The following is a 15,949-nucleotide window of genomic DNA, read 5'->3' on the forward strand; positions in this document are numbered from 1 at the left end:
GTTGGCAGCTGTCATCGCCCTCCAAAATAAAAGACTTAAATTAGAATATTTTACTGGTAGGACCGGGTCGAGAAAGGACTTTGTTGGGGTGGGGGGTGGGGGGGTCCCTTAATGTAGCGGCTATAGTAACTTAGCGGTTAGTTTTCATTGAACTAGCAGCCCATTATTACCTGAGTAAACAAACACTCCTCGAGGTACTTGGTTCAGTATATTTTTCATCAAAATGCCAAAATGTTGTGTTGCTGCCGGATGTTCATAAATGTCATTTTTTTGTGAATTTATCGTTTGCTTTCAAATATTTCACAATATATGTAACATATTTGGCTGCCCGGCGGTCGAGTGGTTAGCGTGTAGACCTCACAGCTATGGGACCAGTGTTCAATTCCAGCCTCCGCCATCTCTGTGTGGTGTTTGCATGTTCCATTGTTGGCAGCTGTCATCGCCCTCCAAAATAAAAGACTTAAATTAGAATATTTTACTGGTAGGACCGGGTCGAGAAAGGACTTAGCACTCTATGGTGGAATGTTGGACTTCCAATTAAACCTGGATGGAAGTTGAACTCCAGACAGGTGCAGACTGCATGTTGTTGAAAGTTGGGGTGGGGGGTGGTGGGGGGTCCCTTGAGGGTCCCTTAATGTAGCGGCCATAGTAACTTAGCGGTTAGTTTTCATTGAACTAGCAGCCCATCATTACCTGAGTAAACAAACACTCAGTATATTTTTCATCAAAATACTAGCCATGCCAAAATGTTGTGTTGCTGCCGGATGTTCATTGTATCCGAGTAATACTGTAGGGTTGTTTTCTTTACCAAAGGTTGTTGACAGCTGTCATCGCCCTCCAAAATAAAAGACTTAAATTAGAATATTTTACTGGTAGGACCGGGTCGAGAAAGGACTTTGTTGGGGTGGGGGGTGTGCGGGTCCCTTAATGTTGCGGCCATAGTAACTTAGCGGTTAGTTTTCATTGAACTAGCAGCCCATCATTACCAGAGTAAGCAAACACTCCTGGAAGTACTTGGTTCAGTATAGTATTTTTCATCAAAATACTAGCCATGCCAAAATGTTGTGTTGCTGCCGGATGTTCATTGTATCCGATCAATACTGTAGGTTTGTTTTCTTTACCAAAGGATGAAGGTTTTAGACAAATAAATGACAAAGACAGATAAATGTCATTTTTTTGTAAATTTATCGTTTGGGTGGGAGGGGGGGGGGGGTCCCTTAATGTAGCGGCCATAGTAACTTAGCGGTTACTTTTCATTGAACTAGCAGCCCATCATTACCGTATGCTGTCATTATTATAAAGCGAGCGGCACAGACGATACTTCAGTCTCCATAACACCCCCCCCCCCCCCCCCCACAACTCACAGCCCCCCACCCCATCATTACACAGTGGCATCTATCTGATGGCAGCTTAATTAGGGCTGTACAGCACATTAAGCAAGGGGAGTAGCCATGCTCAAATATTTATAAGGTTGAGTATATTTATGATCTCTGTCATAATGCCTTATTGGAAGACCTCAACATGGCCCCCCCCGCTTCCTCTTTGCTCTCCTTCCCCCGATGCCCTCCAATGCAAAATGTGCAGAAGGGTTTCCAACAGACGTCCCTGAGCGCCAGATAAGATGTTCGACACCTTAGGACACAGTTGCAAAAGTTTTGGTTTTGTGGTGTCAAACTTGCGATTGTTTTGTCTCAAAGCTACACGTGCACGTACTTGTGCGTGGTACTCTCACACGCAGGCTTTTATTTTCCTAATTCCCCCCCCCTTTATGGGGAATGTGGCTATGTTCAGGGGCAAGGATGCAGCCTTAAGTGGCCAGGAATAGCACTTCACTCTTACCTTCGCCGACACAAAAGGCCCGCAAACGAGTTATCGCCGCCATCGAGGGCTCTTCGCTTTGTCCACTTCTCCTCGGTATAGACGCCGAAGAGTCGTGTTTGTTTAAAACACAAGAAGCTCTCACCCTCCTCACTCCTCTTGTCTGTGCGAGTGTGAGAGTGTGGGGGGGCGGGGGGCAGGTAGGAGTGGCGGGTTCCCCATTTTTATGCATTTTCGTCCACGCTCGGGTGAGTGCGGCGGAGACCACCAGTCACTTAGGTCGGCGAATGCATCGTGGTTTTGATGTTGTTGGAGTGGTGAGCTGCCAAATGTGGGGGGACGGCAGGGGGGTTACGGGAGGGGGCTCCGTGAGGTCGGCGGATGGCGTCACAAAATGTTGCGCTTGTTACCTTCACTTCTTGCTATATTCGCCGTGTTCGGAACAATCGTCCGCCTCAGCACCTTTCGTAGAGTTCACGGGGGTCCCGCCCACGTGTTCCAGCTCAGCTTAGCATTTACCACTGACGAGTGGCGCCCGTCTAAATGCCGTTGTGGTAATAATGTCCAAGCGTTGCCCTGCTGACTCCGGCGTGGGACGGTAAGGTGGCGTACTGGTAGCGGCGTATGTCAACACCGCGGGGCCTCTGGCCAGGTGGTCAGTGTTGGGTCGGGCCTTTATTGATTCTCCGACTTTTACAGATAAACATCCTCCCACCTTATTTGCCCGCCGAGGGGAGGCAACGCGAGTGAGTGGCACTGCAGAAAGACAGTTTCTGGAGAACCTTTGACTTCTTCTCCTGGCGGCTCCAAGTGGAGACCAAGCGCATTCTTAAAGGGTCCCTGACATGATGTATCAACTTTGCTTATATGCGATATATTATTCCTAATTATGTTCTATGTTGTTTGATTTTTGAAAGCGAATGCTAATTGGCATAAATTCCAATTATAGTTCACGGCGCCAGCCACAACAATCGAGCCCTGGCGGTTTAGGCTAATTTACGGAAGTGATGTCATCATCTAAGCTGAGTAAACAAACGCTCCTTTCATCAAAATAATAGCCATGCCAAAATGTTGTGTTGCTGCCGGATGTTCATAGTATCCGAGCGAATTTTTTGTGAATTTATCGTTTGCTTTCAAAAATTTCACAATATATGTAACATATTTGGCTGCACGGCGGTCTAGTGTTTAGCGCGCAGACCTCACAGCGAGGAGACCAGCATTCAATTCCACCCTCGGCCATCTCTGTGTGGAGTTTACATGTTCTCCTCATGCATGCGTGGGTTTTCTTCGGGTACTCCGGTTTCCTCCCACATTCCAAAAAACATGCTAGGTTAATTAGCGACTCCAAATTGTCCATAGGTATGAATGTGAGTGTGAATGGTTGTTTGTCTATATGTGCCCTGTGATTGGCTGGCAACCAGTCCAGGGTGTACCCCGCCTCTCGCCCGAAGACAGCTGGGATGAATAAATGTTCTACATTGTTTGATTTTTGAAAGCGAATGCTAATTAGCAATTGCTAATTGCTAATTGCTAATTGCTAATAGTGATGTCATCATCTAAGCTGAGTAAACAAACGCTCCTCGAGGTAGACTGTCGACTTGGTTTGGTATATTTTTCATCAAAATAATAGCCATGTCAAAATGTTGTGTTGCTGCCGGATGTTCACAGTATCCTAGCGATATTGTAGGTTTGTTTTCTTTACCAAAGGAGGAAGGTTTAAGACAAAAAGTTTGGCGAATGAGAGGCCATGGCAATTTTTTTTTTTTTATCGTTTGCTTTCAAAAATTTTGCAATATATGTAACATATTTAAGCAAAATTGATAAATTCCTTTAGATGCTGCATTGCATCAGCGTAGAATCATACCTGGGAAGTGGCAAATACAAAAACACTGGCCGCATAAAATTGTATTAGCGCACCTCCTCTTTTGAACAAGGTTCCCGTATCCCCCGGTTGTCGACTTGCTTTCTGTTCCGGCTTTTCAAGGTGTCAGACACACTCTGGTGCCGTCATATCCTCTTTTCACTCTTCCTCTGTGGCCACAAACATATTTATCTTCCTCTCGCCGCCATCAAGGGCGAGCACAACATCCAGTGCGGCGAGCTCTCCGGGGCCTGTCACTTGCCATTTACCTTTCAGCCACTCAGCAGACACGTGGATGCGCTGTGACATGCAAAGTGAAAGTCAACCTGGATGCTCACATCCGCATGCACGCATGCACACATGCAGAGGACAAAGGTGCAAGCCCATTTCGTCACGTTTCCATGTGGCGCTTCTGTCCACTATGAATCCTGCTTTATTTGAGGGAAACCAATCAGTAAACCCATGCTAGACCAGCATGTCCACCTCAACAGCATGTCCTCTAATTGTTTGGAAGAGAGCGTCTTCCTACTCTGTTTGCTGTAATGAGAGATAAGTCGTTTCACACCGACAAGCACCTTTCTTGTGTGTCGTCCACGCCAACACACACAAACACATCCGTGTACAAGCACACATCCTCCCCCACTCACACACACACCGCAATGGGCCTCGGGCCGACTGCAAGCACACCACTCTTATCTCCCGCGCACAGACTCGGCACGACACCACAGTCGAGCCACCTGATATCCTCTCAGGTCCGACTTCCTCTCCGCCATCTAAATTGTCGTTAATTGAGCATCGCTAATCGGATAGGACGCCGGCTTTTCAAGAGAAATGGCCACGTTGGTTGAGTGGTGGTCGGGGCGGTGACGATTTGTTGTGAAAATCTATGCGCTGTGCTTAATGACGTTAAGTATGGCCGATGCGGCGTGGGTGGCCCTCCCGGGGATGGCTAGCTCGCCGATTCAGCGGTGCGTTCATGTTTGTCGGAGTGTCTGCAGAGAAGATGACCGCTGTTGCTCAAGAAGCTTTCAAAACAGAGTTCAAGTTCGGCTTAGTAAGACTGAAGGGGGCGAGAATGTTGAGGTGCATGGCCAGGTCTCCTGATGTTCCTTGACAGGATGTCATCTGTGTGCTATGTCGCAACTGTTCCATAGTCCTGAACTGTGCTTCCTGATTGCATAGAAGAGTAGGCGGAGTCGCCGTGTTGCAACTGGAGGACTCCCAAAAGGAAGCAGCTGTGCGGACCGCATGCATACTTGCACTGTGTTCTGTTTCTGGAAGGCAAAGTTCAAATGTCCGAGCTTTGACTCAATAGAAAAACTGTTTCTTCTGCGGGTTTGCGATGGTACCAAACAGAAATTAGAGATTCATCCGGGTTTCAAAATCTTTCTTCTGATTGTCCAAAAATGCCTCTGCTCATCCAATAGTTAATAAAGCCACGTTAGCCGCAATTAGCCTGGTTAGCCAAGCTATAGTAGCATCGTCCCAGACACTCCCCCAGATGCAAGATTCCAGTAGATGAGAGATACAGTGGTACCTCGGTTAACATCTGCCCCAGTTAGCATGTTTTTTGGTTAAAAAAAACTAAAATATTTCCTTGGTTTGCGTTCGCATGCTTGTTTAGCGTCCAAAATACTGGCTAAATACTGTTAGCCAAGCTATAGTTGCATCGTCCCAGACACTCCCCCAGATGCAAAATTCCTGTAGATTAGCGATACATTGGTACCTCAGTTAACATCTGCCCCAGTTAGCATGTTTTTTGGTTAAAAAACTAAAATATTTCCTTGGTTTGCGTTTGCATGCTTATTTAGCGTCCAAAATACTGTTGAATCTTGCGATACTTGATACTTACGATACATTGGTACCTCGGTTAACATCTGCCCCATTTAGCATGTTTTTTGGTTGAAAAACTAAAATATTTCCTTGGTTTGCGTTCGCATGCTTGTTTAGTGTCCAAAATACTGTTAAATCTTGCGATACTTGCACATCGTCCAATACCTTGTGGGCCGCAGGAACTATTTTAGTTTGCGTATATCAGATTTGTAGAGCGATACGCAACATAGCAAACACACGGACCACCTGAAATAGAAAGGTTACCGACCACCCCAGGAAAAGGATGCAAGACTTCCAAATTTCACGGTTTAAAGACTGTTATCATTCGGAGGTATATAAATGTGACAGGAGTCGCTCCGTGATTCCTGCGTAGTCTATGAACCCGATGGTTCCAACAACAAAACGTAAACATTCAAACTTAGTGTAGCATGTTGGCGACATCCTGAATTAAAAATTTGATGCTTCATGTCAACACCAAAGATTTTTTCCAAACAAACCTCTGTAAAAGTGATGTTAAATATTCAGTTGTCCATTCATTTGTTGTTGCATCATTTTCTGGGTGTCTGGAATGGATTAATTGGATCTACATTATTTTGTATGGGAAAATTTGCTTTGGTTAGAGACTGTTTTGGTTTGAGTCAGACCTTCTGGAATGGATTAATGATGTTAACTAAGGCACTTGATATTGGCTTTTTTTACCGATATTGGGCACTTTATTACTGATACAGATACCAACCAATACCGATGTTGATGAGCAGCTCTATCTTCTAACTAGCGTCCTGTATAAAAACAAGGCTGAAATGGTAAAAAGATACAGCTTTGTCGTCAAAGTTAATTGCGAGCGGATTGTTGCACTTGTCACTTGATTCCGAGGCAGACATTGAGTCTCCGTGCCTCTAATGGCTCTTTGACACCTCACATTCCGTCGGAAGCCAATTTGTAGCGGTGGTCAGGCAGGCAGCGCGGTGGCGTGGTGGTGGGGGGGTGTGCACATTAGGAGCGCAAGTCAAGGTGTGGGCTGTTCTTGGTGGCATTGGTCACACCTGAGAGGAGGATAGTCGAGAAGATCAATTAGCGGCCGGTTACCATGGAGATAAAATCATTGTATGCAACAACGTGCCTCGATATGACCATAGTAAGAGTTAGATTTTATGAATCGTTTCAAAAATCACCTCAAGTCGACAGTACGAGAACGTTGCCGTGAGAGACCGTGGCGTATTACCTGAAACAACAAACATGAGCAGGGGAGTTAAAAGAAAGCAAAAGTGCTCCCCCGGGGCGCTATTTACTTCCTGTGCAGATGAAGTGATAGGCATGGATGGTCCAAACTGATTGGTTAACTCTGCTGGCATGGTGGATGATGCGGATTTGATTGCTAAGGTGGAGTGGACTTCTCTGATCCATCTCCTCGCTCTCCGTAATGACCCTGTAAAGTCTGTTAATCAGCTGATTGGCAGGGATGAAAGGGACGCCGTGTGTGTGTGGGGGGGGGGGGGGGGGTGGGTGTGTGGGTGGGAGTGACTCTTCTTTCATGCATTCTTCCTTATCAGGTATGTGCCTAAAAAGATCTCTCCGCTTGCAACACTAAGAGAAGAAGATGAAAGGCGCTGGTTTCCTGTCTCGCTTCCTCCCACTTTTCCACCTGGAAGCCCCCTTTTGGTAGATGAAACAGTCACATGGCGACTGGAAAAGGTGGTCCATGGGGGCAGTTCAGGCTGACGTTGGCTTCCAAGCCGGACTTACCGCCCCCTGGGGTGGGGTCAGAAATGCGTATCAAGACTCCCTTGGCGCCGAATGGAAATAGCAAAGACAAATAGGCTGTCATCTGCAAGCGGTGGCAGGTCTTAACTCCAAACTAGAAAATTCCAGCGGAAATTTTGATGGGCTTGCCACCTCGGGCCCGGTGTGCAAACGGCTACCATGCTAGCACCTAGCAAGAACGCCTCAAGTACCAAAAAGGTTGATGCAGTCCCATCGTGTCCCCACATCATGCCATGTGTCTATTTGCCTTTAGACATTAGTAAATTAGCTTAAATGCTAACATATTAACGGCTACCAAGCTAGCACCTAGCAAGACAGCCTCAGGTCACAAAAACTTTGGGGCAGTCCCATAGTGTCCCCACATCATGCCACGTGTATATTTGCCTTTAGACGTGAGTAAATGAGCTTAAATGCTAACATGCTAACAGTCATCATGCTAGCACCTAGCAAGAGGGCCTCAAGTTTAGAAAGTGCCAAGGTTGTCCTATAACTTCCCTACATCATGCCATGTGTGTATTTGCCTTTAGACATGAGTGAATTAGCTTAAATGCTAACATGCTAACATGCTAGCAATTAGCATTTAGCCACAGAGTGAAGTTGAGAAGTTTCTTGTTTTCTCTGGAATGTGGCTGTTCTAAAAATAGAACAGTTGTACCTAATCTAGTGGCCCATTTTTGAACGTTTTGGTTTATAGCATCGCCATAGTTACACAAAACGTTCCAAAACATAAATACCGCTGTAGTCCCGAGCGGTGTAACATGTGCGGGGGTCCTTCCTGCGGTTTTGGCCGCATTGCGCGCGCAAAAATGGGAAGTTTAAGATATTATAATAGCTAAACACCACAAGGAATAACAATATGGGCTTGCTCAGTAATGTAAGCCCTATAGTCTATGGGGCTTGCATTACTGAGCAAGCCCATAATAACAATATGGGCCCCATAGTCTATGGGGCTTGCATTACTGAGCAAGCCCATAATACCAATATGGGCTTGCTCAGTAATGCAAGCCCCCATAGTTTATGAAGCAAGCCCATAATGAGGCCTCGGTGAACTCGGTAATGTCTTCAACTTGTAAATAGCACCGCTGACAGATCGCAGGCCGTCCGGCAGCGGGGCGACAACCCGAAAACGCCACCATTCACCTTTCGGCGCCACATCTGTCCCGCTAATGGGCTCCACTTCTTGGGTTCTTGTTCCCAATTAGTTTACTCAGAAAGGCACGGGCAAATGTGTTTACAGAGTCGTAGCTGTTAACAAACGCAGGCGGGAGTACGGAGCTTGTTTGCATTCTTTGCTACATTAGCATCCTAAAGACAAACGCTAGAGGAAATAGCATTAAGTGTACACACTCGCACTCTTAATGGTATGCTCTTTCATTTGGTGAATAGCTTCCCCTTTGGAATTGTGTACGCTCGTTCGCCGTGCTCTCCTTCAGGGTTTGGCAAAGCATGCTTCCTTTGCGTTTTGAATCCCACACTTCGCTCTTTATTTGAACCAGGCAGGTAAATTGTTCATCGGGGTTCAGGGCACCAGGGGGGCTGAAGTCGAAGCATTTGCTCCAGCGGCGTAATCTACACATCAATTAGCCTGCCAAGGTAATTAGCACCTCATCGCCATACGTACTCGCACACACACGTCACTTTCAAGCTGCTGATCAAAAACAGCAGGACTGACAGGAACACAGGGACGCTGAACCCTGGGGTGTTTTTGTCTCTTTTGCATCATGACAATTTTTTCTCCATAAGGACGAATCACATTTTAAATGTATTGAAATGAACGCGGAATTTTTTTTTAACAATAGCATTTTTATGTAAAAAAAAATATGTAGCTTGCTAGGTTAGGTGTGTGTTTATTTTTGTGTGTTTGTGCATCCCATGACATCGGTGCAGCCGTCCCATAAAAAGAAATAAATGTGCACTTTTCAACGGGTTAAATATGTTGTTCTTACAGTTTGAACCTGTTGTAGCAAAGTGGTATATTCCGGTCTGATGTGATGTGATCAAACAGGAGCACATGTTAGGGGTCGCGACCTTAAACATGTATGCGGCGCAGGCTGTCTTATTAAGGTGGACTCAAAGAGCCCCAGGTGTCCCGCCTCCTCTGTCACACCGCCGTGTCATTAAAAGTGTAGCTTTCGCCCTCCTGCCGCTCCGAGGGAAAGACAGGTGCATCATGGGGGGAAAAAGGGAAAGGAAAAAGCATCTGACTATTTTCCTCCCACTCACTCACGGTTGCTGTGGGGGCCCCGGCCGGCCGTGGCGTTGCTTTTTCCTGCCGTTTATGGAGATGGTGAGAGAGGTTAAGTCGTGTCACATTGCCGCTGGCTTGCACCTGACGCACCTTCCCGCTAGCGTGCACGCATACGCACAGTGCAGTTATTAAAGCGCAAAAAAATGAGGAGAAATCAATCTCATTTGCATTGGTGGAAATTCCCCGCAGTGGAAATGATGTGGAGATGCATTGTTAGCCTGAGAATTCCACCTACTGTATTTCACGGACAATAAGTCGCTCCGAAGTATAAGTCAAAGGAAAGGGAAAAAAACATTTATACAAAGAACAAACATTAATCAGGGAATCGCACAATTCCGTAACAAGCAACATGGTGGGTAGGTGTCCACTATGTTAACGAAAAACATAAACAGTTACCCGTCTACAAAGTGGCATAAATAACATAAATACATAAATAACATAAATAAACATAATAAGGCTGAATAGGCACATCCAACAACAAGTTACCGGTAAGCAAGTTCACCGAGCTCCCGATCTCATTCCACAAGAGTGTCCTCTCACTTATTCATTCATTTTCTACCGGGTGCTGGAGCCTATCTCAGCTGTCATTGGGCGAGAGGCGGGGTACACATTGGACTGGTGGCCAGCCAATCACAGGGCACATATAGACAAACAACCATTCACACTCACATTCATACCTATGGACAGTTTGGAGTCGTTAATTAGCCTAGCATGTTTTTGGAATGTGGGAGGAAACCGGAGTACTCGGAGAAAACCCACGCAGCCGAGGGTGGAATTGAACCCTGGTCTCCTAGCTGTGAGGTCTGCGCGCTAACCACTCGACCGCCGTGCCACCCCAACATAAATACATAAATAACATAAATAAACATAAATAACATAAGCATAAATACCGGGAGGCTGAATAGGCAGATCCAACAACAAGTTACCGGTAAGCAAGTTCACCGAGTTCCCGATCTAATTCCACAAGAGTGTCCTCTAATGCTCACTTATTCATTCATTCATTTTCTACCGCTTTTCCTCACAAGGGTCGCGGGGGGTGCTGGAGCCTATCCCAGCTGTCTTTGGGCGAGAGGCGGGGTACACCCTGGACTGGTGGCCAGCCAATCACAGGGCACATATAGACAAACAACCATTCACACTCACATTCATACCGATGGACAATTTGGAGTCGCTAATTAGCCTAGCATGTTTTTGGAATGTGGGAGGAAACCAGAGTACCCGAAGAAAACCCACGCATGCACGGGGAGAACATGCAAACTCCACATAGAGATAGCCGAGGATGGAATTGAACCCTGGTCTGTGCGCTAACCACTCGACCGCCGTGCCGCCCCAACGTAAATACATAAATAACATAAATAAACATAAATACTGGGAGGCTGAATAGGCAGATCCAACAACAAGTTACCGGTAAGCAAGTTCACCGAGCTCCCGATCTCATTCCACAAGAGTGTCCTCTCACAGTTTTCCACGGTAATGCTCACTTATTATTATTGACATTTTATATCTATATTTTAATGGACGGTTCGGATAATACGATACAAATGTGCCTATCATCATTGAGCACTCACCACGAGCTAATGCTAAACGCTAATGCCTTGTTGCCGGGGAGCTAATTGGGAGGTTGGTAACCGAGTCAGAGAGGGTCCAGACCACCACGAGTGTGTGTGTGTGTGTGTCTTGGAGGGGGAGTAACAGATGTGATTTTACAGTCTCATTACCATGTGAATGAGGCCCCGGGCCGGCGGCTTGGCTCAGCCTAAACTAAAGGGGGGGACAGAGGATCCCTCCTTTACCCTCCTGTGGCCCCTCACCTGGAAACGTGCCCCTCATCCCACGGTCCCATCCCCCTTGCTGGTTCATTATGTCTAATATCTTTAGTCCATCTGAGGTCGCTGTGCGATATCACCCCCACGGCACACACACACACACACACACACAAACACACACACAAATACACAAACACGCACTAATCGACCTTTCAACAGCTGGTGACTCACACAGTTTTATGGCAGCCAGCGTCCGATGTTTTTTCTCATCATTGTCATCCACAATGATAGAAAATTGACTGCGGTCGCAATCCAAAAAAACGGCCTCTCTCTCTCTCGCTCGCCTCAAAGCAACCGGGGGAGTCGGGAAAGTTGTTTTTAGAGCTCAGGTACTGTTTATGTCAAGATAAGAAGCGGCTGTGGCCTTGTGGCGTCAGGCAGGAATGCACAACGGCCTTGCTCGAATCACCCGTTTTGGACCAAAAAAAAAAAAAAAAACACAATTGAACATGTGATTCCTCGTCTTTCTACCTGTGAACGCAGCGGCGTTCCTTAAATGAGCTTTTAAATTCATATCCTTCCAAACCAGCATGTGTTGGATTTCGGCCACATCCAAAAATGAACTGGAAACTGCCGTTAATTCTTCCAAAACGGATGTGTCACACATGTGAGAAGCCTCGTTTGTGTTGCCGCATCAAATGCTGGCATGAGCCCATAATTACAGCCCAGGTTCTGCTGATGAACAAAAAGTACAGTAATCTGTCCCGGCAGTGCAATATGTTACCGGGGCTTTCTAATTAATCTTACAGGGAGCCTAATACGTTGACAATATCGCATTGCTGCAAAACTATATGTAGATTTATGAAAGCTTTTAATCAGTCTTGGCAAAAATTAATTTCTCAATGATTGCTTATGTTTGAATTTGCATATACTTAGGGTAACGGGTTTATTTTTATAGATTGTGTGCAACGTCACCGGGAATAAAGAGTGGCAGTTTTTTTTTTTCTGTTCTTTTTGGTAATGGGAATGGTTTTATTTCATTTGAACATGCATCAGATTACAATTGAATGCATCACATAATCAGTTCCCAGTTCCACATGTCCAAAAGGAGTAGGAAGAAGCAAAGCTTATTAAATCCTACCTCTCCATTTGGTACTTTTATAATCAGTAACTGTTACATTTGTTCACTTCCTACCTTTCTAATATAATTTTTATTTTATTTTATTTTTTATAATTTTTTTTATTTTTATTTTTATTTTTTGTATTTTTTTTATGGTTTTATTTCATTTGAACATGCATCAGATTACAATTGAGTGCATCCCATAATCAGTTCCCAGTTCCACATGTCCAAAAGGAGTAGGAAGAAGCAAAGCTTATTAAATCCTACCCCTCCATCTGGTACTTTTACAATCAGTAACTGTTACATTTGTTCACTTCCTGCTTTCCATAATACAGTTTTTTTTTTTTTTTTTTTTTTTTTTTAATAATGCACGTCGTACCGAAGTATCATAAGCTTCTAAGGAAGTACCTTAGTGGAAGTACTTATTGCATATGCAGAGTCAATTTTTCATTTTTCTCACCTTTTTTGTCACAAAAAAGTGGCCCTATGCAATAAAAAATCCTGGTCAAACATTGTTACATGCAATAATGTACAAAAAAAGAAAAGAGAATATATAAACAAAAATTTTAGAAAACAAAATCATACCAAAAAAAAAACAAAATAATAAACATACTGTGACAGTATAATAAATATTCAATTACCTGAATGCATGTCCGCCCCAACCTTCACCCTAATTCTGACTCTATTGACATGTCAATGTAAATAAGGACGGTCACATGACTGTCTACTCAGCTACTTACTTAAACTGACACATGGCCAATTAGACAATTAGAGCATAATTAGCAAAATGAGCATAATTAGCAAAATGTAACGTCATATTTTGTTGGTGAAACCTTATGATTTTTCCCTTTGTCATTACCTCGCCGACTCCCTCCCGTGTAAATACACACATTGACACACTCCCACGTGCACACACACACACATACACACACACATACACACACGTGTGTGCAGAAAAACATGATTCATAAACGCACAGAGTCGAAGCAGATGTGTTATCTGGGTGGCTCGAGTGCTGCAAGGCTACACTCGCTCTCCTGGGGCGCACACACACACACACACACACACACACAGGTTTTATACTCGACATGATAAGAGAGGGCGGCGACCATCAATTTGGCACCCCCTCAACCTGATCCGAGGCCGCGTCAGCAGATTCCAGTGTGTGTTTTTACAAGCGTTCTCTATTTAGAAATAGTATGCCCTGCGTGTCGCCTTGTCAGGTCCTAAATGTAGGTGTGTGTTTTGTGTGTGTGTGTGTGTGTGTGTGTGTGTGGACGTCTGGCGCTTGTGGTCGCTTTGAGATAGAGCTTCCGTTGTCAGTCAGTTGATTGTTTTCATCTTCAGATCTTCAGTTCTTCAGCATCGTTAGTCCGTTACTGGTTTGTTTCTGCTAGCTCAAAGAGTCGAAGAGGCTTTTATTGTGGAAGGCGATGACTTCCTTTCAGGAAGCTTCCGTTTCCAGCTTGGTGTTTTCTCGCCATGTGTACATTTGGTTAGTTACAGTAATTATGGGCCAATAAGGCAGGCAGATGAAGGTAGACGGGGGCTGTTTTTCCTCAGCCTTGCTGGTGAACATCTGCTGAGAGATTTGCATATTAATTAACCCACATTAACTCTAATTATTCTGGGAAATTATCAAATAAATTAAATTTTCTAATTTTAACCCCTTCGTGCTGTGGTTTGGTACAGTCGGGAAACGAGGTACGGCTCACCTTAGCTGGGATAAAAGCCAGGATCGCCAACCCCGGTTTGCCCCCTCTTATTCTCCCCAGGTTGCGTTTACACTCCGCTGAGTTTGTAGCATTCACGCCCCCCCCCCCCCCCCCCCTTTCTTCACTCTCCCTGTCTCTTTTCAGGCTCTTTGTTTGCCCTCGACCTCCCTTTTTTCACTGACTGGCCCCTGTTGTGGCATCAATGCAGCCATGTTTGGTCGCGGTGTCATTCCCAGACAACACAGCGCCAAATTGTTGCGTTCACCAAAATGAAAAATATTCTCCGACTTTTAATCAGAGAAAGTTGCAGGCTTCTGCATGTGTTGGTTTCCTCGTGCCCGTCGTTGCAAGACGTAGCGGAGCAACGGTGGCAGACAAAAGGTCACGGCGAAAAATCCACTTCTGCCGGTTGTAGCCACGAGGCAGCGACCTCGCCTCCACCTTGGTGCCCTCCCCCCCCTACACACTAAAACCGACTCTACACCCGCCCCCCGCATTTCACTCTCAGCTATCCAGGTGATGCGCTTGGCTCGCATCGGCGAGACACGGCGAGCGCGAGCGGTTACGGTCCAATAGGGAGAACGTCCAGGCTCATTATCGGTGTAGGAGGCCAAGCATGTCACCCGGAGCTAAGCCTCGACACTTGGCTAAAGAGTCAGCCGGAGTTAGCGTTACAGCGTGGGTGTTAGTCATTCCTCCTCGCGGCCATCACCTCTTACCGCCGCCCCACAAGGAGGCACAGAGATGGAGATCTCTGCGTCTGGCTCCGGAGCAGGAAGTGCAGCCTCCTCGCGGCGCTTAACGCCACCCTGGGATGCTTAAATGAATGCGATTATCATTGTTAGCGCTGCAGAGTGCAGGTGCAGCACCTCTGAACTCGGCGCCTCGGAGAAAAACGGCTCACCTGACGATGAAGCTCGCTGCTCTTTTGGCCTCCAAAAGTCCGTTTCTGACTCTTTTGTCTGGTGTTGACATTCCATACGTTGTTGCCTTACTCCGGCGCCGGTCGCTCAGTCCGTTTCACGAAATGAGTTTCTGCAGAATGCAACTGTCACGTCTCGTGCTTTATTCGTCTTAATCAAAGAAATGATGAGACTTTAATAAGACTGTCACTTGCCATCCATCTCGCCGCCCTAATCAATAGAGCGGCGCCACGGAGGCGCACAAATGGCAGCCCTGTGAAAGCCAAGTCAACAGTTACACGTGTCAACTTAATTAGCGGCGCAGCGTCACAGGTAACACTTTCCGCAGCCGACATGGCGTTTTTGACAGCAAGGTAAAAAAGTAAACAATTGTCTTCCTCGCTCGCCGGCGCCACAAAAGGATGATGAAGGGGGCGACACACGACACAACACAATGACGGCGAGTGAAATGTTCGTAGGTTAGAATTACTTTGTTGCGTCGCACAATGGCGTTGCATGAGCGACTGGTTTAGCGGTGGCACCTTAACAAAGGCGTCATTCTGCAACGTTTGCGGCACCGGGCGCGCCTTGACAAGCTCCCTTGACGCCAACAGACAGCTGACGCTCGGGGAAGATGGCATCGGCGCTAGTTTCAGAAGACAGTTGGCCGCCCCCGTGCAGCCCAAGACACAAAGTGGTGACAAAAATAAATGAAAGCGCCACTTTTCTTCTCCACAGTGAAGGTTTGTTGTGTAGACGGTGGGCGGGGCCCCGCCTTCCTCACGTGGGAGTTGAAGTCAGTTGCGCAACAAAGAGATGCTCCCTCGCTCCTTTTAGCGCCGCACAATAGCCCCTTTAGGACCTGCCCGCCCTGAGATAATGTCATTCACAGACGTTGAATCCGCCCCGACGGATCGGGTCCACG

The 15,949-nt window shown here is 46.2% G+C and overlaps 1 protein-coding gene and 1 long non-coding RNA gene across 6 annotated transcripts in view; one reads left to right on the forward strand and one right to left on the reverse strand.

Moving 5' to 3' along the window:
* Window positions 1–15,949, forward strand: part of zeb2b (zinc finger E-box binding homeobox 2b) — a 68,118-nt gene that overhangs the window by 28,974 nt on the left and 23,195 nt on the right. The window lies entirely within an intron of this gene.
* Window positions 6,103–15,949, reverse strand: part of LOC131103953 (uncharacterized) — a 32,998-nt gene continuing 23,151 nt past the window's right edge. Inside the window, exons 3-4 of the long non-coding RNA XR_009119717.1 lie at window positions 6,685–6,734; window positions 6,103–6,555 (exon numbers count right to left, since the gene is read on the reverse strand). This is a non-coding gene — a long non-coding RNA (uncharacterized LOC131103953). The remainder of the gene's footprint in view (window positions 6,556–6,684; window positions 6,735–15,949) is intronic.

This window comes from Doryrhamphus excisus, chromosome 16, assembly GCF_030265055.1.
Source record: "Doryrhamphus excisus isolate RoL2022-K1 chromosome 16, RoL_Dexc_1.0, whole genome shotgun sequence".
NCBI classification, from domain to species: Eukaryota; Metazoa; Chordata; class Actinopteri; order Syngnathiformes; family Syngnathidae; genus Doryrhamphus; species Doryrhamphus excisus.